At 35.8% G+C, this 24,696-nt stretch overlaps 1 protein-coding gene across 5 annotated transcripts in view; it reads left to right on the forward strand.

The window, feature by feature from the left end:
* LOC113121199 (disks large-associated protein 2-like) overlaps positions 1-24,696 on the forward strand; it is a 115,004-nt gene that overhangs the window by 1,619 nt on the left and 88,689 nt on the right. Inside the window, exon 1 of one of the 5 annotated variants that reach the window (XM_026291481.1) lies at positions 11,063-11,576. The exons of the other annotated variants lie outside the window; for them this stretch is intronic. The gene's annotated coding sequence lies outside the window, so the exon portion shown is untranslated. Of the gene's footprint in view, positions 1-11,062; positions 11,577-24,696 lie in introns of those variants that run through there. 5 annotated transcript variants of the gene reach the window in all.

Genomic DNA, 24,696 nt, shown 5'->3' on the forward strand with positions numbered 1-24,696 from the left:
AGAATCCTGGACCAAATGTGTCAAGGTTTCAGTAAAAATATTTTCACTACAACTTTCACTAAACAGCACAACATTTTCAGCATCGGTAATAATAGGCTATGTTTTTTTTTTTTTTTTTTTTTTTTTTTTTTTTTTTTGTACCAGATCAGCATGTTAGAATGATTTCTGAAGGATCATGTGACATTGAAGACTGGAGTAATGATGCTGAAAATTCTGCTTTAATTAAATTAAAATCAAATAATTCAAATTGTTGGGGGGGGGAGGGCGCTAATTATAATTATATTTTCCGGATATTACTGTTTATTTTTCTGTATTTTTGATCAAATAAATCCATCCTGGTTGAGCATAATCCACCTTAAGTGTTTAAAAAATAATAATAAAACATAACTTACAGATATCAAACTTTTGAACAGCTTTCTGTGTTCCACAGAAAAAATCACATGACCAACTTCCGCAGACTTAAATCATGAATGTTTGGGGGAACTCTTCCTTTAAATTTATTCTGTGTTGAGTTAGTTTAAACTTACTTTGAAAAACCCAAACCACCAAGGAATCACTCCGAGAGAAGTCGTTTTGTTTTTCCTGTAGTGTTTCTGTTCTTGCCATGTACCATTTACCTAATTCTCCATTCTAAAGTTCAACTGTGATGATTGTCTTGTGTTCGGAAGTGAATGTCTTTTGTCCATTATGAACTTATGCATGATTTGTGTTACGTCAGAAACATCAGACTGGACTTTCTAATGCATTCGAACAGTGCTGGCCTATTGGATGTATATGCTTTTTGGATCTGAAAGAGAAATTTAGCTCTTTTGAAAATCAAGGCACTTCTATCAGCTCTAGTGTCCTGTGTTAATTTGCCCTTCTCTGTGAGGGTTCAAAGACCCTCAAGGTTGCTGATGAACCACTGTATGCAGTTTTCTAAATTCTTGAGCCCACATGATTGATGGCAAGCTGTCCAGCCGACTGCATCAGCCCACAATGTCCTGCATGGCTATAGTTTACCTCCGTGTACCAGTGAATATTGAGAGGGCCCTGCTGCTGTTTCTATGGAGACGAGGGAGGCTGATGTCATTGGAGGTGATCCTGAACATGCTCAGATCTGTTTGTTGGAACCAGTATCTGATGCTGATTGTGTATTCAGCGGTATACAAACCATCAGCATTCAACAACCAGATCCAGTAACAATCCTTTGTGAAAGCATTCAATATTTAGTTCATTCGTGAAGAGGAGAATATATCTCAGACTGAGTCATTCATCATGGCTCAGCGTTTTCCCGAGGTCAGGGCCGACGGTGCATCTTAATGCTGTTTATCTCTAAAGACATTTCAAATCAACATCTGACTCATTAAACCCATGTTATTAAACATTTTTAGTTCAGTGCAAGACAGAAAAGTACAGAGAGTTGTCATAATTTTGCTAACTCATCTGGTTTTGGTTTCATTCTTGTATTTTCTTCACATTTCTCTGGCAAGTCTTCATCAGGCAAGTTTGTGAGAGTTTGTTATTGTCGCTAGATGGCGCCATTTTCAGATGTTTTTGTTTGAGCGTCGTCTCCTTCAGCTCAACGGAAGTTGCTCAGTTAGCACAGGACTCTTGTAGATGAAGAAACTTTTATCAAAGAGAAAGATAAGCAGGATGGGACAGCAGTGAGGGGACTACAGGACAGGGAGGACGTTTAGCCAGGACACAATTAATTATGATGGGCAGTGGAGAGCAGACTTGCGTCAGATTTCCCAGAACGAGTCCCAAATTCCAGTAACTCAGGTGAATTATGCTCATGAGGCAAAATAGGCAATACTACCCAGTGCTTTCTCAAAATACATTTGAACTTTGTACATGGATGAATTTGTGTGAATGTCACGTGACGCATTGTTCTGAATAAGGTTTCATCGTGCCACCAGAGGGAGACATACAGCAGTATATGCTGCAATTCGTCTATTCTGTAGAACTGCTGTTGTTGTTTTGGGATATAGCATATCAAATTTTGGGATATTGCATAAAAATGCTTAAATGTGCATGAATTCAAAAAATGTGCATAAAAAGCACATGCTCTCTGAGGATTTTTTTTTGTCCAATGAGAAAACTTGCATAAACTACACTGTAAACCCATTTAATAAATGTCTTGATGTGCGTCAAAAAGTCACGTGACTTTGTCTCAAGAGACCATGTGATTGGATAACTGAACTTAAACGGATGTCATTACACACCATATTTGCAAATGCTGTATGTGATATGTAAATTTAGGCATTGTGTTAAAGGGATAGTTCACCCAAAAATTAAAATTCTGTCATTAATTCGGTCCAACTGTTATTTTTTACGAAGCTACGAGAATACTTTTTTTGTTACACGGAAACATTGTTTTCGTTCAAATCAAAGCACAAACAATGTAGAAAATGTATCCGTGTGGCGCAGCTGACGCTGAACAACATACGCTGTTTGCGTTCAGTGGATACTCTCCAAAAATGCGCGAGAGTGACCGGAAGAGACAAATTGTTGAATAAAGTAATTTTTTTTTTTGTCTTTTGTGGACAGAAAAGTAGAAACCTAGAAATTACATTTATTTGAAAAGATAGATCGTTACATTTAGGTTCAGATCCTGCGCTGAAAAAAAGCGAACTGGGGTTATTTATTTAAAGTGAATTTCTTTTATTGGTCTAATAGAAAATTGTGGCTTACGTGTTTTTTTTCATGTTTGTTTAAAAGCAAATGGAGGGAAAACATTTGATGATGGAACAGTTTTAACTCTTTAATAGCTAGTCATTAATTGCTGGTGTGTGGTCTTTACTATAAATATGAATCTTTGGGGAAAATAAATATTTTTTTATTCATATTAAAAGGTTTCAACTAAACAATGTGAGGAAAACTAATACTTTTTTGTTTTTTATTTATGTATTTTCTTGTACAATAACCTTATACAGAGGGAGACAGAGAGAAAAGCATTGGGCTTCCCCTGGAGCAAATAAAATGGCTCAGTGTGAATGCCAGCCCTAAAAAGGCTCATGTCAGGCAATTCAAGAGTTTCAACTGGCTGGACTGAATGTGTTGAGGGACGAAGAGCCCCCTGTAGTGGATCTCTCAGCTGTTCCCATGGGGACTGGTTTGAGGGGGTTCCTGAACCCCTGCAGCTGTCATCTTCCTCTGGGGATACCTGTGAGCCGCGGGTCAGTGGCCTTTGGAGGACAAATATGCCGTGGTCTTTGAAACTGGAATTGGGTGAAGCCATTAGTGTTCAGCTGAAGATGAATTAGATGAAGGTTTTGCGGATAAATGAATTTACTTATTGTAGAGTTGACGGAAATTAGTATGTGCACTGTAATGGGTGAAGCTGATGTCATGAATGTCAGTATGAATGTTAAAGTATATTCATAATTCGTTTCCTGAGGTGGTACTGAAAGAGGGCGGAGCTACATAACCAATCAGAATCTGACACTTCCAGCCAGCATTGGGTCAGGAAAATAGTAAAATTCACAACATTTGACATATGAACTGCAACAGGTTTTTTTTTCTTTTTTCAGTAAACTGAATCTAGCTAATAATGAACAGCAGAATGTGTTTCCTCCTTTGGGATAAAAATAAAGTGGTCACGTTTTGGTGTCCCTCCTTATGTTATTTCTCGGCTTTCTTCCAGAGGTCGGTCAGGTGCTATTAATGGCTAACTAATGGTCATATGGTGCTGCACGCTGATATTTGGCATCTCTCCATACTGTCCATACTAACGCTGGGCAATATAGCAAATCCAAATCACACCATTTTCCCAGCTTTTTGCCTATTTCCCATGCATCTCTTCATTTATTGAACCTTTTTTTTAATTTCTTCAATAAAACAAACATCAGATTGAAAATAAAAGATTAATGGAGTATGGTTCACACGAAAATATCATTTTGTCTTTCTACTTAATTCAATGTGTTGCTTGTCAATTCTTTATAATCATTTGCCAAATTTACTTGCAACTTCAGAGTGAAAACTCTTTGAAAGTAGTGTTTCAGTGTATTTGTTCAGATTAATTTTTTTCAATAAGATGAACTGTCATTTCGATTAAACAGCCATTGTTGCCAAGTAAATGTTTAATTACATAAACTAAAACATATTAATCGGTCCCACTTTATATTAAGTGGCCTTAACTACTATGTACTTACATAATAAAATAAGTACAATGTACTTATTGTGTTCATATTGTATTGTAAAACACTTTTGCTCCTATTGAGGTGGGATAGGGGTAAGGTTAGGGAGAGGGTTGGAGGTATGGGTAAGTTTAAGGGTGGGTTAAGGTGTAAAGTATGGGTCAACAGTGTAATTATAAATGTAATTACAGAAATTAAATACAGATGTAATTACATTTAGTTTTTTTTAAATATAAGTACAATGTAAAAACATGTATGTACACAATAAGTACATTGTACTAAATGATTAATTAAAATGTAAGTACATAGTAGTTAAGGCCACTTAATATAGAGTTGGTCCAAAAAATCTAGTTAAGAATGAAGGAGGGCATGTTTTCCCTCTTTGTTTTTCATTAAGTAAACACAATTAAATATTATATTTAATTATTCAAAACATTTTAATATCAAAATGTCACATGGAGACTGTGACCATTTTGAGATAACATAAATAATTAATTAAACAGATTCATTATGATTCATTAAAATGTAAATGAATCAAATTACCAACTTTAATGCCATTTTTGATATTGAAACAAAATATGGAGAATATATATTTTTTTTTTTAATTTTCTGTATATCGCCTACAGTAGTCCAAAATATTTGGACAATTGCATGATTTGCACCGTTATCTACTTGATGGAAGCAGATAAATCAAGAAAAATGAGCAGGATTCCTGTCACAGAAGTGATTTGCAGGGTACAGCATGTGTGGAGGTATTTTTGTGTGGATGACCTGTCTTTTGACATTTCCTTCGGCTTGTGACATTTCCCGCCCCCCTCCACATACACTTCTCTCCATTGTTTTTTTTTATTTTTTCTTATTTCAGTTTCTATTAATTAAAAGGCACCAGAGTGAAATCAGCCTTGTGTCCCTATTACCTGTCATTTATCACTGAAATAGGCGTCTTGAGAAATCACATCTGTCTCTGTAAATTCCCTAGTCTTTGTAAACAGCAAAAAAGTCTCAGGACGACATCGAACCAGCTTGCAACAAACCGTGGGTGGCAAATCGTACATTTTGCATTATGTTAATTCACAGTTAATTCAACTGTCTTCAGTTCCTGCTTGTTCTTGGGGCATTTTCCCCACTTGCTGAAGACAAAACTGAAGGGAAAATGCCCCAAGAACAAGCAGGAACTGAAGACAGTTGCAGTAGAGGCCTGGCAGAGCATCACCAGGGATGAAACCCAGCGTACGCTGATGTCTAATTGATCTCCAGACTTCAGGCTGTAATTGACTGCAAAGGATTTGCAACCAAGTATTAAAAAATGAAAGTTTGATTTATGATTGTTAATCTGTCCCATTACTTTTGGTCCCTTAAAAAGTGGGATGTACATATACAAACTGTTGTAATTCCTACACCATTCACCTGATTTGGATGTAAATACCCTCAAATTAAAGCTGAAAGTCTGCAGTTAAAGCACATCTTGTTCGTTTCATTTCAAATCCATTGTGGTGGTGTATAGAGCCAAAAAGATTAGAATTGTGTCGATGTCCCAATATTTATGGACCTGACTGTATATATATATATATATATATATATATATATATATATATATATATATATATATATATATATATAATTTAGCACACACTTTTATCCAAAGCGACTTACAAATGAGGACAATGTAAGCAATCGAAATCAACACAATATTATCAAGGTAAAAGATGATTGCAGTGGCGTACAGAAGTTGTACAGTAAGCACTCGTGAGTCCATTATAATATTGTGTTTATGAGTGCTCTTGATGCACTGATTGCACATTGTATTTATGCACAAGCACATACATTTCCATACATTCACGTTGTTCCAACCACGCATATACAATGATGTTTTGATGTGTCATGTGTATGTTGCCGTGTTTAGTTATACTGAGTGGATCCATGTACTGTAGTAGATTTATGCAGTCAGCAGGTTTATTTATTTATTTATTTTTTTTGCTTCTCCATGTGGTCCTGTTTGGTATGGCAACTTGACTTCTCTGAAATGTAAAAAAGCTCTTTGCTGTTGCACTGTACAGTACACATCCTATAAAATTCAGATTTTTTCTTTCATATTTGTTTATGTGAGCTCCTTTGGTGTCCTTTTGGAGTTTGAAGTGTCCTTTTTTGGAAAGACATCTGAATTTATCTTGAAAAAAAAGCTTGCAAAAAATACAGATTTTTGAGAATCACGCTTCAATCTTTTGGTTTACTTTGCTAGATATATCAAATGATGACCATATAAACATTTGACACAAGATAAATAGTCTAAAAAGTCTTAATTTCATGAAGTATGTGATTAATCGCGATTACTCACATAAAAAGGAGTACATAAAATTTTCAATCGACAGCCCTAAAAAAAAATAAATATATATATATATATATATATATATATATATATATATATATATATATATATATATATATATATATATATATATATATATATATATATATATATTTAAAGCACAACTGTCTTCATTTCTTCATTTTCAAAAAATTAAAAAATAAAGATTTTAGTTTATTTTTTATTTTTTTCCATGAAATGGTAATTTCAGACAGTTTGTTTCAAAGAACCAAAAATCACGCAATGACACAGCATATAAAGTGATTAAACTAGACTTAACTCACTATTTACATAAATCACGTGAAATTTTTCTCACTTATCTCAACTGCTTGGTTCAAGCCATCGGCAGTTCACATTTCAGACATGTCTGAAAAATACAGTTCTCAGTCCAGTGATTTGATACTCAAGCCATATCGCTAATTCGGTTTGATTTCGATCAAACATGCAGCCCTAATATATTTGAATGTTGTAACTGACCAATCAGAGTCAAGTGTTCCAAAGAGAAACAAAATAATCATTTTAATTAGTCCATTGGAATTCCACTAAAGCAAGATGATCAGTCCAATAATGCTTTGTCCTTGAGCTGTGTATGGTAACAGCAAGTAGTTACCCGAAAGGCCCTCTTTTTGCCCTCTGCTGTGATTTAAGATTCACCTTATTCAAATGGGATGCAGCCCAAAATAATGAGCAACCCGATAGATCTGCCCTCTGAATAAATGAAGCGAATCACACTGAAGAGGAGGCTGTCAGGAAATGTCTCAAACACTCACACACACCCTACCTGTCAAAACGGTTTATTCATTTTAAATCATAAACTAAAGAACATGTGACACCTTAAGGGCATTTTAACATTTCTAATGCACCTTTTTGCTGCCTGTGAAAGTGAATGTGATCTTCATAAGGAGTGTTAATGATATATTTGGCAAGGTGGGAGTGTAAACACACCCTGATGCTAATGAAGCTAATGAGTCTGAACCTTAGGTGTTGAGACAGTACTCAGCAACAGTCTCTCGGTTTAAACTCACGCTTTTGTTCCTTGAAAACAAACAGCAGAGCCTTGAACTAAGTTTATATTTAACCAAACTACAGACTTTGTTCATGTGAAGCACTAGTTGTTGTAACAGTCAGTTTATGCTATAAGTGTTAGTCAAGCAACAGATAACTGACAGGCAGTCGATTTTGTTGAGGAAGGTTTGGCTGCAGTGGGCATTCAAAAGGCCAATGCTGTCTTATATGATAGTGAGGTAGCCTAGCATCCAGTGAACCAAAAACACCTCTCAACAATGTGTGACAAAGCTATGAAACTGACTTGCCGCTGAACTCAGTGTAATTGTAAATTTTGTCGTCACCAAAATAAATTCGGTTCGTGAACTGAAGTATTTCTCTGTGGTGCGTGTTGGATGAATGCAATGCGTAAATATAGAGCTGCTTTATGGTAAGCCTTCAGTGTTAGCAAAGAATAACAAAAAGCATAGCCGAAGGGTGTTTTGAAAAATCTGAGACGTGGGCAGGGGAATGGGGAAAAAAACATAAGACCTCAAGACCAAGTGTTTTTTTTTTAAAGCTGAACTTTCTTTAAATGTGTTAAACGCTGTTTTTTAATATCACTTTCATTCGCAAGATGTTGCAAGATGCGCGAGATGTGAGCACTATGGTCAAAACAAATCCTTCTAGTGCTAGTTTCCATATAAAACTATGGGAAAGTCTTTCTTTGTGAATGGCCCCTGACACAGCGGCATGCAGGGAAAGAAATCAGAAGCCTTTAGTGTGCTTCCTAAACTGCTTTTGTGGGAAAACAAGCTTATCGTTTAATGAATTGACGGTCTTTTGGCTAATCTTCAACATGTTTGCTATTAAACAAATTAAACATTTGTTTTGCATTGACCTATTTTTTACACTGAAAAACTTGCGAAAAATAAGTGAAAGTAAATTTTGCACTTCTCATTCATTCCTGTAATTTCTACAAACAGTGATTGACTGTCGCCAGCTCTGACAGAAATTCAGTGTCGTGAAGGCTCTAATGTGAATTGTTATCAAGGCACTCAATCCAAGTTGACTGTTGCGATTTCTCAAATGGTAGAGCCTACAGTTGGTATCTTGTAATGTTAACACCAACTCTGATACATCATCAACATGTTTAGGAATATCATGTGACGTATGACATTGTTACAACCACTAGGGAGGCCAAGAATATGAATAAAGTTTACGTAAACTTTTAATCAGAAATTAATCAAGTAATAATACAAAAATATGAGTAAAGTTATAAAGAAAAAACAATCCTGAAGAGGAAAGGATCAACGCCCACAGTCCATGTCCATATTTTTATTCCAAACACAATTACAGGTAAAACGCCACACCTGTTCTACTCAAGCTGTGGAGGAGGCCAGATCATAGAACAACTTCACCTAGTGGATAAATACAAGAGTTGATGCTTCCTGCCATTTCCAAATATGACCATTTCTCTCTCTCATGTCCTCATTGGATGGTAAAGTGTCAAATGGATGCATACGTTGGAATCTCTTCAGAAATAGTTCAGCGGTTGGGCATTGTGTATTTGGACATACTAAACGTTTGATTTATTGATATACATTTATTTATGTAGTATGCTCATGTGATTTAGAAAGGAGCTTGCCTTACACTGTCAATCAAAAACTGTTCCAGTTGTCTAATTTAAGGTTTCTTTGAGATGAACAACTTGCTTCTCATTCTTATGTATTTCTCTCGGTTCAAGGATGTATCCCTACAGACTCTTGTGAAATGGTCAAGGACTCATCTAAGCATTCACACCCACCAAAGTCCAAATGGTCTTGGTGAAGCTCACTGTAATGTTTTGTAATCTTGAAGTGTCTCCTTCTGTCTGTCATTGCCTTCTAAGAATCAACGTTTCTTTGCTTTGCTTTTGAAGAGGAAACCAAGTGCTTTGTTCACACTGCATCCGTTTCCAATTTGTTTTTTAAATCTGATTGGCAGGACTGATTGCCCACGCTGTCATTTCGGAAGTGATGAATCAAGTCCATTTGTTCAGACAATGCAGTCAACGTCTAGTTTATCTACATCGGTTGTCATCATAATGGCAAAAGCCGAGAACAATGCCAAGAGACTGGTGTTCAGCAGATGTCAGTTTGGAAAAGGAGAAAGGAAAAGTGTTTATGACATTCTGTCTTGGAACTGAACTTATGAGGTACATCAGGCAATAAAAGAGACACAGGCAGTATCGTACTTTACACATCCAAGCATAAATTGTGTTAAAGAATTCATCCATTCACTCTACTCACTATTCACTGCCGCTGTCACTTTAGTCTTTGAAAAGGTTTTAATTTTTTCATCATAAATACCTAGTATAATGAATTCAAAATGTGAAGATATACCAACGACTTCACTTTCTTGTACCACTACCACTAAGTTTATGCCTCACCAAACAAATAATGTGTCAGAGTTCATTAAACTTCATAAAAAAAAATTATAATAAAAATGCAACGCAGAGCTTCTCTACAAGTGTTTGCACTTCTGGTCGCCCAAATTTGCATAACTAAAGTTAGTACAGAAGTTCAATGCTAAGATAGTAGACATACATTGGAATGAATGGAAGTATAGACCAATCAATAGCAAATTAATGTTTTGGACATATTTTATGCTATATAAACTAAACATATTCTTGAAAAATGTGCCTCTACATTTTTCTCAAAACTCTTCTCACATACTGTTCAATGCACTTTTTCCAAAGATGAAGTGTTCAGTAAGTGGCGCTAAAACATGTGGCCACATTTTTATTCCATTGGTACAGGCATTCACATGTATGCGGAGTGTCTCTAAAAGGCTAATGCTCTATCGTCTTGGGAAAAAGCAAACCCGTTACACCAAACCCAACCCTAAATCTACCAGAGAGTATTTACGAAAGCAAAAGTGATATGAAAACACAATCATTGATGCAACTGTACTATTTTTACTTGCTTATACACAGGTCAAAATGTAGTTTCACAGGATTCGTACTTAAGTGCTTCACCTCGCAAGTGCAATGCTTTATCGGTGGCCTTCTGAGAAAACCTACTGCGTTAGAAAGTCCATACATGAAGTGCTATACGTGACACTTACATTCAAAAGGTTTGTTCAAACTGTATAGGCATGTTTTTACAGATATACTTCCCAGCACTACCAAAATAGTTTGTGAAGCAAAAATAGCAGCACATGTACTTTAACGGAAGTACATATAACTGAAGAGAGTACAGAAGTTCAATGCTAAGCTAGCTGCGAAGCTGCACTCATATTAGCAGCAGACGCCGTAATCAGCTGAATTCTGTTTTAAAATTAGATCCTACAATAAGCTTGTCAAGACAATCTATTCTTTTTTTTTTTCTCTCTAGCGCACATTGTAATTGTTAACAACCTAGTGATTAGCATCTCTCCTGCGCACTAATGTGTTTCCCAAAGGGAAATTATGGGCTTCCTAATTTGGCCATCTCAGGTTGCGTCCTCTTCCATCTGTGGTGACAGTGATGCAGAAATGAAAAAAAAAAACCCTGAAACCGTGACATCATCACCATCATCATCACTGATCATACGAGAAAGAGGATTCCTTTTTTACCAGGATCGGTTTCTCCTCTCGATTGGATATGAGGCATGGTTTTGACATTTACAGTGAGAGCAGAATAGGATGAAAGATGAGATAAGAGGACTACAGATTAGTATTCAAGAGTGAGCAGGGGCCAGTGGCAATCAAGAATCCCGAATCCGGTATCTGGCTCCATGTTTTGCCGTGTGCCAGAGGAGTCGGTGGAAGATGCCGAGATCGCTGCAGAGGAGCTCTAAACGCACAGCTTAACACCAGCGCTGGGGAGATCGGCTCCTCTCCTCTCCACTCCTCTGCTCTTGGGGAGGCGACGGGAAAGAGAGACAGCAGAGAGAGAGAGAGAGGGGGGAACAACGGAAAAACGGGAAAAGACAGAGAGTAGCTGTTTTTTTTTTTGTTGTTTTTTTTTTACCAGGCTGCTTGGACTATCATCCCAGTGTGAATTTTCCTGACTCTCTCTCTCTCATAACTGTTTTCTGGGATGGTTTGAAGAAGCCTTGTATGTGATGCTTCCTGCACAGAGGTAAGTCCAATCCAAACAAGTCGGGATCCGTGAAGAACCAGTTGCTCTGAGAAATGAACGAACATGTCCTGAGGAGTTGGTGTTGTGTGCGTGGGACTCATCTAGAATGTTGTTTTTCAGTTTGACGTGTAAACTGCTGTGGGTATGTATCTCGTGTGTGCGTTTCTGTGCATGCAGGATTTAGGTACAGGTGTCCGTGATATGATCTTCTAAATCAATGGAGACATTAACATCTGCTCAAGTGTGGCGGGCACAGGTTGTACCTCTGTTTTCAAACCGGAGAGGCCAGGAACGTTGCCTAGCAATATTGCAACCTTCTCCATGTGGAGAGATGTGGTTTCATGCTCTGCTGCCTGACGGTGGGGCATCCTTCATGCGAGGACATGCCAGAAGCCACACGGAGCACATTGAGTACCCGTGTGTTTGCATGTGGCACGGTAGGAGGCAGAATTGAGGTTGTCTACGGTCCCGGCTTGCCACCAGTATGTGGATCAGTGTGGGACGCTGTCGCTGGGGTTCACAGATGAAGATTCACGGTTTCTCGCTCTGTCATTCTCCCTTGACCGCTCTGTTATACACTGAGCTAAACGTCTGCCGCGTCTGCAGCTCACTCGAAACTCTCCACACTGCAGGGGCCGAGCATCTTGACAGCCGTCAGCACCTCTCACACACTTGCATGTGTGTGTGTGTGTTAGACTGTGTGTGATAGTGTGAATGAGATTATGTGTCCAAGTGAGCAAGACTGTGTAAATATTGCCGCTCTACCTCTGTTATTGTGTGACTCGCAGGAGAAGCCTTTGTAGATTGAAGACTCTGTGTGTGTGTTGTGCTTTTCTAACAGATAGTGCTCAGAATCTCAAGCACACACTCCATCACGACTCAGACCAGCCGGAAACACAATGTTCTCACCTGCATGGATCATAGTGTGTGATGCAGGAAATGAAAAATTAAACCAAAAATGAAAAGTCATACACGCAATATATACAAAAATATGTGCATGTTACGCACACAATGAAACTTGAAAAACTGCACAAAAATTAAGTAGGCTGCCAAGAACAAAAAGTAATGCATATTACCAAGGTTTTTATTTAATTTTTTATATACAGTAATAATGTATTTTTTTCTCTCCTTTTGGAATGTACAATATAATACCATGTTTGTATTGGACATGCACCATGGTAGTGCAATATACTTGCATTTATTTATTTTTTGAACATATACCATGGTACAGTCAGGTTTTTTTTACATTTACTGTAGTAACACCATGTTTTGGACATGTACTGCATACTATTGCTGTGTTGGGGTTCACTAACTAAAATTAGCAACTGCTACTTAAAAGTGTAGTTCCCCTAAAATAACAATTCTTCATCAATGACTGACCCTCATGTTCTTTAAAACCTGATGGGTCCAGATAGCACTAGAGCTTATTGACTTTCATTGCATGGACAAAAATACTCAAGTAAATCTTTAAATATATAATTTCAGTCACATTCTGTTACAAATTGCTTTAGTTCTTCTATTGTGACTCATTTTGGATAAAAGTGTCTGCTAGATGCTTAAGCATAAAAGTTGTCGGTACATTCCCTGGGAATCGAACCCATGACCTTAGTGTTGATAGTGTCAGGCTTTATTGGTGCTACAATAATGGGAAAATGCTAAACTTTGATTTAGCTTCATTGTAAATTGCAAGGTATAATTCACCAACCTTTTTTTTTTTTATCTACAATTAAGATTTGAGATTTGAAAGCTTTCCACAGAGCATGTGCAAAAAAACAGGTCAGCAAAAGCTGCTATAATTTTAGTATTATTTTAGTACATCCCCAGTTTTCAGAAACAACTACATTTTCCAGTGAGTAGTGTGACCAAATGATTTACAACCTACATCACTCTTTGATTATCACGTAATGTGTGTCAATTGCATGTGAAAATAAGTTTGTCCGTTTGGTATGTGTAATTAATATGGTTTAAAATTAATTGATTGATTTAATAATTTATTAATTTGATTGATTGATTCAACTATAATATATATATATATATATATATATATATATATATATATATATATATATATATATATATGTATGTATGTGTGTGTTTGTGTGTACACTTTATTTATGATTCATTTTAAATAATTTATTAATGATATATTTATTCAATAATATTTATAAATTATACCATTATTATATAAACATTTAGAATGATATATTATTATTATATATTTAAGTTTTATATTCAATTTCTATAAAAGTGTTTATCAAATCATATATTATATAGTTGATTTATATTAACTAATTTTGGTTAGTAGATCGTCATGTAAACTTTTCTGTTTTGTTTTAAAAGTAACTCAACAATACTTTGTGTTTTTAATTACGAGAACCATAGAGCAATGTAAGTCGCTTTGGATATTTTGCATATATTTCACTTTACATATTCATAATGCAAAAGTAATGAGTACAATGCTTTTTTTTTTAAACTAATTCCATGGTATTCTTTGACATAGATTGGTGTGCTTTGCAAATACTATTTTATATTAATAAAGTGATCATACAGTACCATATAAAATATTACAATATCATGGTAATACCTTCTGTACCGTGGTACCTCCTCTCTACTCTTTCACTGTACAAGAGGCTGCTGGATTTTCCTTTCTAGGAAACTTCATAAGAGCATTCAAGCCATATATTTATGTATACGGCCTGGCTTAGCTTGAGAACACGGGTCGTACATCAGTGCTAGCCAATCATATCATGCTTATTAGTATTCAGTGCACACAAGAGGGGGTTTCCTGGATGCTGTATACATTAGTGCTGTGCTGCAGTGCAGTGTTTCCCAGCGTTTCAGCTGTTGGGTGTCAAGGCAGGGTTTGGCTTTGAGTTCTGATCGGGGATACCAGTCCTACACCCGCTGATACTGTCAGTAACAGAAACTGAGCTTGAGTTCATGCCTTATTCATGCATTGCAGCTCTTTCTGGGTTTCTCTGCTTTATTTCTGTCTCCGTTGTTCTGGCTCTGTATTTTGCATCTCTTTCATTCTTCCTCTCTCGTTCTCATCCTCCTCTATCGGTCCACAGAACGGAGTGGGACGGGCCGCTCTCCCGCTTGTTTCCTTGGAAACCGTGCGCGCGTGTGCAAGGGTGCGTGCGCGCATGTGTTTCCCGTTTCGTTCAACACATTCCTCGGAATGGTTCTGGCGTTTCTGGGATTCAGGAAAGATCGTGGACTATGAGTGTGTGTGTGTGTGTGTGTGTGTGTGTGTGTGGAGGTTTGTGCAGTGTGTAGTCACTTCAGCAGCCTGTTTGCCATTTGCCATTCAACTGCCAATGATTAAGCCTATGATTGTGTGTGTGTGTGTGTGTGTGTAGATGGGTGGGTGGCAGCTAACAGGAGTGGGTGGTGACCAGCTCCTCTCCACTCGAATCCTCTGTAATACTGTGAATCTCCACTCTGTGCATTTATATTTAGATTAACAAAAGCCTGATGACACATCGGGCCGTAGATCGTGACATCTGCCCTTACCCCGGCTCTTCTTAATGACTCAGCACAGAATTACCGAGAAGGGTCAGTGTAGCTGCTTCGATTGTGTCAGATCAAGCTGAAAAAGAAGTATAAAGATTCCTCAACCGCCAGCAGGCATCGTCAGTTTAGTGGTATTACACATCTATCTGAAATATTTCGATATTCTGAACTTCGGCATTCATAAAATGGACTACTGTTTATTATATCTAAGAAGAAAGCAATGCATCAAGTCAACATTTAGATATTGGTATACATTTTAGTCAGTGACAAATTGCATTTGTTCCTCTATTGTGAGTCCATTCCTTGGAAATCATACCCATGAACTTAACGTTGAAATGCAAAAGTATAAAAATGCTTCATGCTGCAAGGTCTAAATGACTTAATTAAATGAATCTGATCACAAATTGTAGACATGAGAACTCTCTAAAGAAATGTTTTTTGTATAATAAGAGGAAAGCTGTATATTGAACGAAATGCTTCTGTAAACATTTAGATATTGGTATAGTCACTTTTTTCTGTATTGAATTGTTTTTGTTCCTCTGTTGTGAGTTGCTATGGGCAAAAGCGTTTGCTAAATGGATATAGTCAGTTCATTCCCTGGGAATCGGACCCAGGGCCTTAGCATCGCTTGTGTCACGGTCTACTATTTGATCCACAACAATGCAAAACTTCAAGCTACAATGTCTCATTCACAAATCTGATCACAAATTCAAGACATGAGAGCTGTTTTTGTAAGTGAAAAGTTGTATAAATGGACTATTGATTATTGTATTAAAAAAGAAAGAAGCTTCAAGTAAATATTTAGATATTGGTATAGACACATTTTTCTGTGTTTAATGGTTTTTAATCGTCTATTGTAAGTTGCTTTGCATAAAAGCATTTGCTAAATGCATTATTAGTCAGTTCATTCCCTGAGAATTGAACCAATGACCTTAGCATTGCTAGTGTCACACACTAGAATTTGAGCTTTAATGATGCCATACAAAACTTCGATCTAACTTCCTGTAAATTACAATGTCTAAATCATAAAAATCTGATTACTAATTTGAGTCATAGAGATGATTTTTGTATAATAAGCAGAAAGCTTTATAATGGACAATTGTTTTGTGAATCAAACAATAAAGAAATGCATCATGTAAACATTTGTGATATTTTTAGACATTTTAGTAAGTTTTCTATTGTAAGTTGCTCTGAATAAATATAAATGTAGTCATTCCCTGGGAATCGAACCCATGACCTTAGCATTGCTAGTCACAGTCTACTATTTGAGCTACAATAATACAAATCTTCAATCTTGCTTTGGATAAAAGTATTTGCTAAATGCATTATTAGTCAGATAATTGTCAGGGAATCGACCCAATGAGTTACAATAATGCAATAATGACCTACAATAATGCAATGAGTTACAATAATGCAATAATGAGCTACAGTAATACATTACAAAACTTTGATCTAGCTTCCTGTAAATTACAAACTAATTAAAAAATCAAGACATGAGAACTCTCCACAGAGATGTTTTTGTTTAATTAGTGAAATAATGGACTACTGATTATTTTAAATTCATCAATATTTAGATATTGGCATAAATTTTCAGTCACATTTTTTATTTTTTGTTAAATTGATTTTGTTTCTCTATTGTGGGTCGCTTTGGGAAAAAGCATTTGCTAAATGCATAAATTTATATGCATAAAATCAGATATGCAAATTCCTCTGTAAAAATATCAGAATATAGATTATACGTAGAATATAGAAACAATTTGTGCTACTGAAGTACTGTCGGGATTTCTGACTCAGGACAGGATTTTTTTTTTTTTTTTGCCCTTTAAAGATATGAAATGCATAAAAACTGCAAATGCAAATAGAACAAGTGCAAAAAAATAATACTTTGAGTATTTTGGATGTTTACCTTCCACTGCTCTGAAAAAACACACTATGAATATGCCAAAATCTCAAAATTGAACAGTCCATGAAAAAACAATGTTTTGCCTGTAGTGTCTTGCCTTTTTATTTTTTTTATTTTTTCATTTTTTTTGTATTTCAAAGTAATATTTTTTTTGCTTAATAGATTAGTTAGTACAATTCTGTCATCATTTACTTATATATATATATATATATATATAAGATTAACAATTTAATTAAGGTATTTAGTCACATATAAACATTTATGATTATAAAAAATATGGAAAACATGAAAACTCAAAGCTCATTTTTCGGTGAAATATCCCTATATGTGCAATTCTGAATCTTGTTTTGGAATTGAAATAATAAAAATAATAATAATAAAATAATCCAGCTTTCTCTCAGTAGATGTGTTTTAATAAAGGTACATATTTGGTAGCATTTTATTGTTATTTTACTTGAAAATAAAGTGTTTAGATGAGAAAGAGAAGGATAACACTCCATGCAATGAACTTAAATACCTGTTCACAACTTCTAATGGGAGGTTTCAGAAAAAAGTGACCTCAGATGTGAGGTTAGTTACTGCAGCTGCTGTTTTCAGCAGACGTGAATAGAGATTACATAATCACAGATTTAGCTTACAACTGAGTTAATTGCTGATTTTTAGGGGGGCTGAGATCAAAGTCGTGGCAGAATCCTCTCTAAATAGGGTTTAGCAAAGACTATGAGTGCATGGCAGTACATCCCTTACTCATCAGAAATGTCCTATAATATTCCCCTTAAAATAAAAGTTTAATTGCTAGCTCACAAATATCCAGCTCACTGCTGCATTAACGTAGTTCAGTTGAATTTTCATTTTAAGGTGAACTAATCTATTAAGTAAAAAAAAAAAAAAAAAATATATATATATATATATATATATATATATATATATATATATATGTATATGTATATGTATATGTATGTGTGTGTGTGTGTGTGTATTAGTGCAAGTCAATATTTTTTTTTTAATTGCGATTAATTGCATTATTGTCTGCGATTAATCGCAATTAATCACATTGTTATGCACAAAACTAATAATGCATTCAAAAGTAGTGTATTGTGCACTTTTTCCATGTAACAATGTTATTACACTGTAACTAAACACAAACATGCAGTTTGAGCAGATATAGGAGTTAGTATTTTAATGTATAAACTCTTCCTTGGTTTGACTTGTTGATTTCATATTGAAACATGTTGTGCAGCTTTTATGGAGTCAAAAAATGGTCAATTCTGTCTTCATTTACTCACCCTTATTTCATCCTAAACATTTTCTTCTGTGGAACAGAAATACGTTTTATTTAAATAACATGGCTTTAGAGGATGGTTGCATGGTGTTTTTTGTTTTTTTTTTTGTATGAAAAGAAAGGCTCACTTTGTATTCACAGAAGAAGGAAAGTCACATAGTCTTGGACTTAAATAATGGTGCAAAAATGATGACAGATTTTTTTTCATCTCCCATTTTTGGATCTTCGAATCGCTTTGAATTTTTATTGGTGGAGTGGAAAAACAGTTTCATGTGGGTTAAAACAGGCCTGTGCTTGTCTGTCCTTTGGCCACAGACTGAAGAGTCCCCTCCATTTCCCGCTCTTCTGCCAAGTGTCCTGCCAGCTTTCAATAGGCTGCATGTCACGTTCACGAGGGAAGACAAGATTCGGCCAGGAAGCAGCCATACGAGCGAGGACTGTTAGAGGGACAGGGCTGGGAGCAGTCAAATGTCAAGCAGGCAGCAGATGGTAGAGCTTGTTCACTCTTTCTTGAGACCTTTTCAGCGTTCTCTTAATCATTGATTTTATTGATTCTCTGGAGTCTTTAAACATGTCGTCGAAAAGATCAGTCTCATATTGTATTTATTTATTTCTTTTCCAGAATTTTCTTTTTCCCCTGAAAAATGTGGTTCAGAAAAGTTTCACGAGAGCAGAAAATAGTTTCTTCACCTAGCCAAAAAATATGTCATTCATTTATATATATATATATATATATATATATATATATATATATATATATATATATATATATATATATATACAAATTTTTTTTAAAGACTGAAATTTTTCACCAGGAATATCAAATCAGGTTAAGGGCTTTCAGCACCGCACAAGGACTATCAATAAATTAAATAATTATGTAATTATGTTCCTCTAGCTCAATTGGTAGAGCATTGCTCTATCAAGCACAAGGTTGTGGGTTCGATTCCCCGGGAACACATGATAGGTAAAAATTGATAGCCTGAATGCACTGTAAGTCGCTTTGGATAAAAGCATCTGCTAAATGTATGAATTCTAGGATGATTGTAGGTTATCTCTTTATTTCTTTCTTTTGAAATGAACTGTCCAAACAAACCGAATGAGATTTTCAGTGCTGCTTGACAGAGAGTGTGCTAAGAGAGCGTGTTTGATTATTGCCTCTGTTTGCTTGGTTTAAAGCTGTGCGTGCAATACCGTGTAACATTAAAAATAGCAATAGCTGTATGTCACACTAAGCTACTCATTGTTGGGGAAAAAAAAACAGTTTGTTACTGGAAAAGCCACACTGTTTAAAAATGAGTCTGTCACACCTGGAAAACATAGTTGAAGTGCTAAAAATGTGAACACATTTCAACACAAACAATTTATATGCATGTCTTTTGTTATTATATATCATCATTGTAATACTGTTTGTACATGTTTAGTAAATTTGAAATGGAGTTTGAAGTTCTTGTTCAAGGATTGGGATAAAAGACAGGATACAATGTTTTGGATGTTTTCTTTGGGTTTAGGATTATTCTGCTTAATGATGCTGAAGCTATAGAATAATAATAGTAAGATTTGTGTGATATACGAAGAGTTGTTTTGAAACTGGCTGTTATCAGATGAATGTACCCAGAATCCTATAACACTGACCTCAAAAGAGCAGTTAGAAATGTCTTCAGTGCCAGACACTTATTCGACTCCTTTTGCTTCTTCGAGGATATTTATCTGTGTTCATTCAGACAGTACAGATATTGTCATCTTGAGATTTTGCGAGACTAGAGACCTTTCGCCAACATTTCTGGAGTGACCAATCCTGCTGTTATTGCAACATTATAGGCTCTAGGGATGAAAAACACAAAGATTTTTCACATTTATAAAATAACTAAAGCTGTAATTCGTGTAGCACTGGGCTTTGCTACAGGGCTCAATGTTTCGCTCAAGTGTGAGCTGCAAAGTCTCTCGATCTTAATGTGACAACTTCATTACCTCGCTCGCATGGGTGGAATCCCAGGAGTCCTTGTTTCGGGGGGTTTTCTGGCTATTGAGGGACTACAATTCATTGCCTAGTAGAAATACACTAGCTCATGGGGAATATTGGCTATATTGTAAAGGAGCCAATTTTTGCACATTATACATACAGCCATTTGAAATGACAACACCTACTACAAACAGAGTCCATATGTACTGTCAAACTCTATCTTTGTTAGATCATATAGTAAAACGAATTAAGGTTTCAAGGTGGATTCTTAAGCTTGCAAACTATAGCAATAATACTGTCTACTTTATAGTGTATATGCCAACCTGTCCTTCAACCAATACGCTCGTATAGGTTGTTTGTCCAAATCCCTGAAATATGACCCATCAGAGCGTATACTACAATTGCGCCCCTATTGGCAAAAGGTCGTTTTCATATTAATGTTTTGTACTCTTTTATTTGCACTGTGATTTGCGTTCCGTGTAGCACAGTTTGTAGATTATTGCATTACACCTTGATATGTGCCATCATGGGTTTGATCCCAGGGAACGGACGTGCACGTAAAATGTATATGCTCAATAAATCATATTTTAGCATGATTTCTGTGAGGGTTAGGTTTAGGGGTGGGGTTAGGTGTGGTCATTCGAACGAATAAGCCACCTTGTAAAATATGTATGAATTACTGTGAGATTGGTGTAAAAAAGTCCACACACTGCATTTAAATAAACGTGCGTTTTGATTGGTAATGACGTCATACGTCATTTCATGATGACCAGTGTTTGGAATAACGTCTTTTAAAAGAACGGCGTTAGGTAACAACATTATTTTTTCAGTAAGGTGGTAATATAACTATTTACTTTTCCCGTAGTTACAACGCCGTTAACGTTACTGAACGTTAAGTGCGGTGCATTACTATGCATTGATTTAATAAACTATGCAATCCGAACGCACCCCTGGCTCACAAAGCGAGTGAGCAGGTGGGTTAATAACGAGATAAGCGATTATGATTGGCTAATGCAGAGTCATGTGTTTCATGGTAGCCAAACAAAGCAGTGTTTTTACACACATGCCGGCACACGTGGTAGCGCCAGCGGCGCCAAAAACACACACACACACAACAGCTAAACAGAGATTCGCAGCAGAGATGGCGAGTCAGGAGCAATCCGATGGAAAGTTGGCATTTTCAAGGTGGAGATATAAGCACTACTTCAAATTCATTGTGGTCAAAGGCAAGAACGTGCATGTAATGTGTACATGTAATGTGTGACACGCATCTACAAAGCTAGTGGCCAAAAACACTTTTCTTACAAAGATAATACTTGAAGTGCAGGATAAAACTCTTGCTGTCTGTTGACGTGCAATAAATATTACATATTTATTTACGTGCAATAAATATTACATAAATATTGCTTCCTTTGCTCCTGTAAACAAACTCGCTAGACTAACTTCATCCACCCGGAATGGCTTGCACATAGCGGAAGTATTTATGATGTTTTAAATATGAATATTTTTCTCACAAAAATGCATCAATTTGCTACAGGATGCCTTTATTCCCCGGGAGTCATGTGAAACATATTTAATTATGGATGGATGTGCTTTATTTGACTTCTTTTGGACTGTTGAAAATAAACAAAACACTACTCACAGTCTCTTGGACGGGTTGAATACAGAGCACAGATTCTGAGTGTCACTTCACTAAAAACACCCACCCGGTGGCATATTAAAGCTTGAAAGAGCAAGACAATTTTTTATGTAACTCCGACTGGGTTCGTCTGAAAGAAGAAAGTCATATACACATAGGATGCCCTGATTGAGGGTGAGTAAAACATGGGCTAATTTTCACTTTTGTTTTAACTTAACCTTTAATTGAAGTTTAACTGCACAATTAAACTAGCTTGTTTCAGACATCTAACCATGTATTGTACAATTTGCGAGTATAGAAACTCACAGAGTAATTCCAATGTTATTTAGTCTACATGATAAAAATTACTTACAAAATGGATCCACTGCAGTGAATGGGTGCCGTCAGAATGAGAGTCCAGAGAATGAGAAAGCTGTTTGTTATAAATCCATAAACCATTGTTTATGGTTAAAATACCAGTTCATAATGCATAATAACGCTTATTCTAATGTAAAAAAGTAAATCTTCTGCTGCCTCTCATATAAATATCCAATATCATATTTGTTTAGAACTGGTTTCTGTGCTTTTATTTTTTATTTTTGTAAACTGTGATGGATATGTGCATATTTCTCCTCTGATTTAGACAAGATTATTTTATTTTTTTTTACTGGAGGAATCAATATTATAGATACAGGGCTTGTATTTAAGCTGGAAGCAACATCTTAATAATAGTTTTGTTTATTACAAACATTACACTTTTAATAATTGATGTTACGTGTATGGCCTGGATTATTGTGATGTTTTTATCAGCTGTTTGGACTCTCATTCTGACGGCACCCATTCACTGCAGAGGATCCATAGGTGAGCAAGTGATGTAATGCTGAATTTCTTCAACTCTGTCTGGTCGTTCATCCTTTTGAAGAAATGTTTCAATAAGTCACCACAACAGATGTCATAACATCAGCAGCCGAAACAGCTCTTGTTCTGAAGCAATGCATTTTATGATGGGCGAAGGCTGGAGTGTCTGTGCAGTGGTGTGGAAGTAACTGCACTTGTTCTCGATGAGAACTGGCTCACAGGGTTTGGGGTTTTTCTTTGGACTGGGTCCTCATGTCCCAACCCCATTTTCCATTTCTCCCATCCACCTCTATTGTCCTGATAAAAGTAAAAAAGGGCCAGTTTACTTTACTTTTAAAATACATTTATTTGAGTGTTCAAAGTACACAGTCACTGAGAATTTAGGACATTGGGAAATCTTGGAAATCTGGGCTGCTCTGCAAAGTTTGTGCAAATCTCCTAAAGTATGTCTCTTGATTCCATCTGAAGATTATTTCTGAAGCTACTTTTATACTTGCTGTATCAGTCAAAAAGTTCATTAAGATATTCATTAAGATAATTATCTTATGTAAAAATAAATTTAGATACATGTTTTGACATGAATTGTATTTTTGTCATCTCAAATCTGTATTTTCAGCATCATATCTCCAGTCTTCAGTGTTACATGATTCTTCAGAAATAATTCTAATATGCCGATTTGCTGCTCAAGAAATAATTAAGCAATTTTAAGCATTGTCAGTGTTGAATACAGTTGTGCTGCAAAATAATTTTGTGGAAAATGTGATAAAATTCAGATGTTTGGGGTAAGATAAAAAAAAAAGGTTAATTTGTCACAAATAACATTAAAAAATAATTAACAGCAAAAACTGTTTTAAACAGTGATAAAAAGATATGTTTGTTGAGCAGCGAATCAGAATGATTTCTGAAGAATCATGTGGCTCTGAAGACTGGAGAGATGATGCTGAAAATACAACATTACATCACAGGAATAAATGTTAAAATATATTAAAATAGTTTAAATTGTAATAATGGTTAATTTATTTAAAATAAAATATTTCACAGCATTGCTGTTTTTCCTGTAATTTAATAATAATAATAATAATAAAAATTATAATCTATACTTTTTACACTCCTTCTTTTGTCACACATTAACAGATAGATTCTGTGCTTAATATCCAGTGATACAAAGCTTCTATCCTCTGAAATGCAGCAAAGGTGTGACATAACCTCAACTTGAACGTGCTGGAGCCTGATTCCAAAGTGTGGGATCCGGGGATAGACCCAACTGGTGTGTGTGTGTGTGTGTGTGGAGCAGACAGGCATGATAACGTCTTCAGTGCTCCCCAGCAGCTGGCCTTAGAGAAAGCAGGACCACTGAGAGACACTGAGTAGACACACATATCTTCCTTGTGCAGCCACAGAGCATATAAAGCTGTGCTGTGCCGGCACAGGTCTCCTGTCCTGCACTTCTGTTCAAGTGTGAATGTCCTTAGATATGACTTGAAGCTACTTCACTACTTGGAGCTCTTATATTTCATTTAAAAATATATACTTTTAATTTATTATCTTTCGTTTTTAATGGGATTTCTTGTTTTCTTTAAAAGTAGTAACAGGAAACAATATTTAGAAAACAAGGTGAAACTATTCAACATTCTTGTAAAGTTAGACATTTTCATTTTTATTTTATTTAAATTAAATTTGTGCATTCAGCAGACGCTTTTATCCAAAGCGACTTACAGTGAATTCAGACTAAGTGTTTTTACCTAACATGTGTTCCCTGGGAATCGAACCCACAACCTTGCGCTGCTAACGCAATGCTCTACCACTTGAGCCACATTAATATTTTTTTTTTTTGCTAAACTCCAAAAACATGCTTATACATAAAATAATGGAGTTTTCAGCTGAAATTAGCACTATGGTACATAAACAGCAAAAACTTATTTTCCTTTTTACACAAATTATGATTATAGTAACAGATTATTGATCAATAAAGGCTTATTT

The sequence above is a fragment of the Carassius auratus genome, chromosome 20, assembly GCF_003368295.1.
Source record: "Carassius auratus strain Wakin chromosome 20, ASM336829v1, whole genome shotgun sequence".
Lineage (NCBI taxonomy): Eukaryota > Metazoa > Chordata > Actinopteri > Cypriniformes > Cyprinidae > Carassius > Carassius auratus.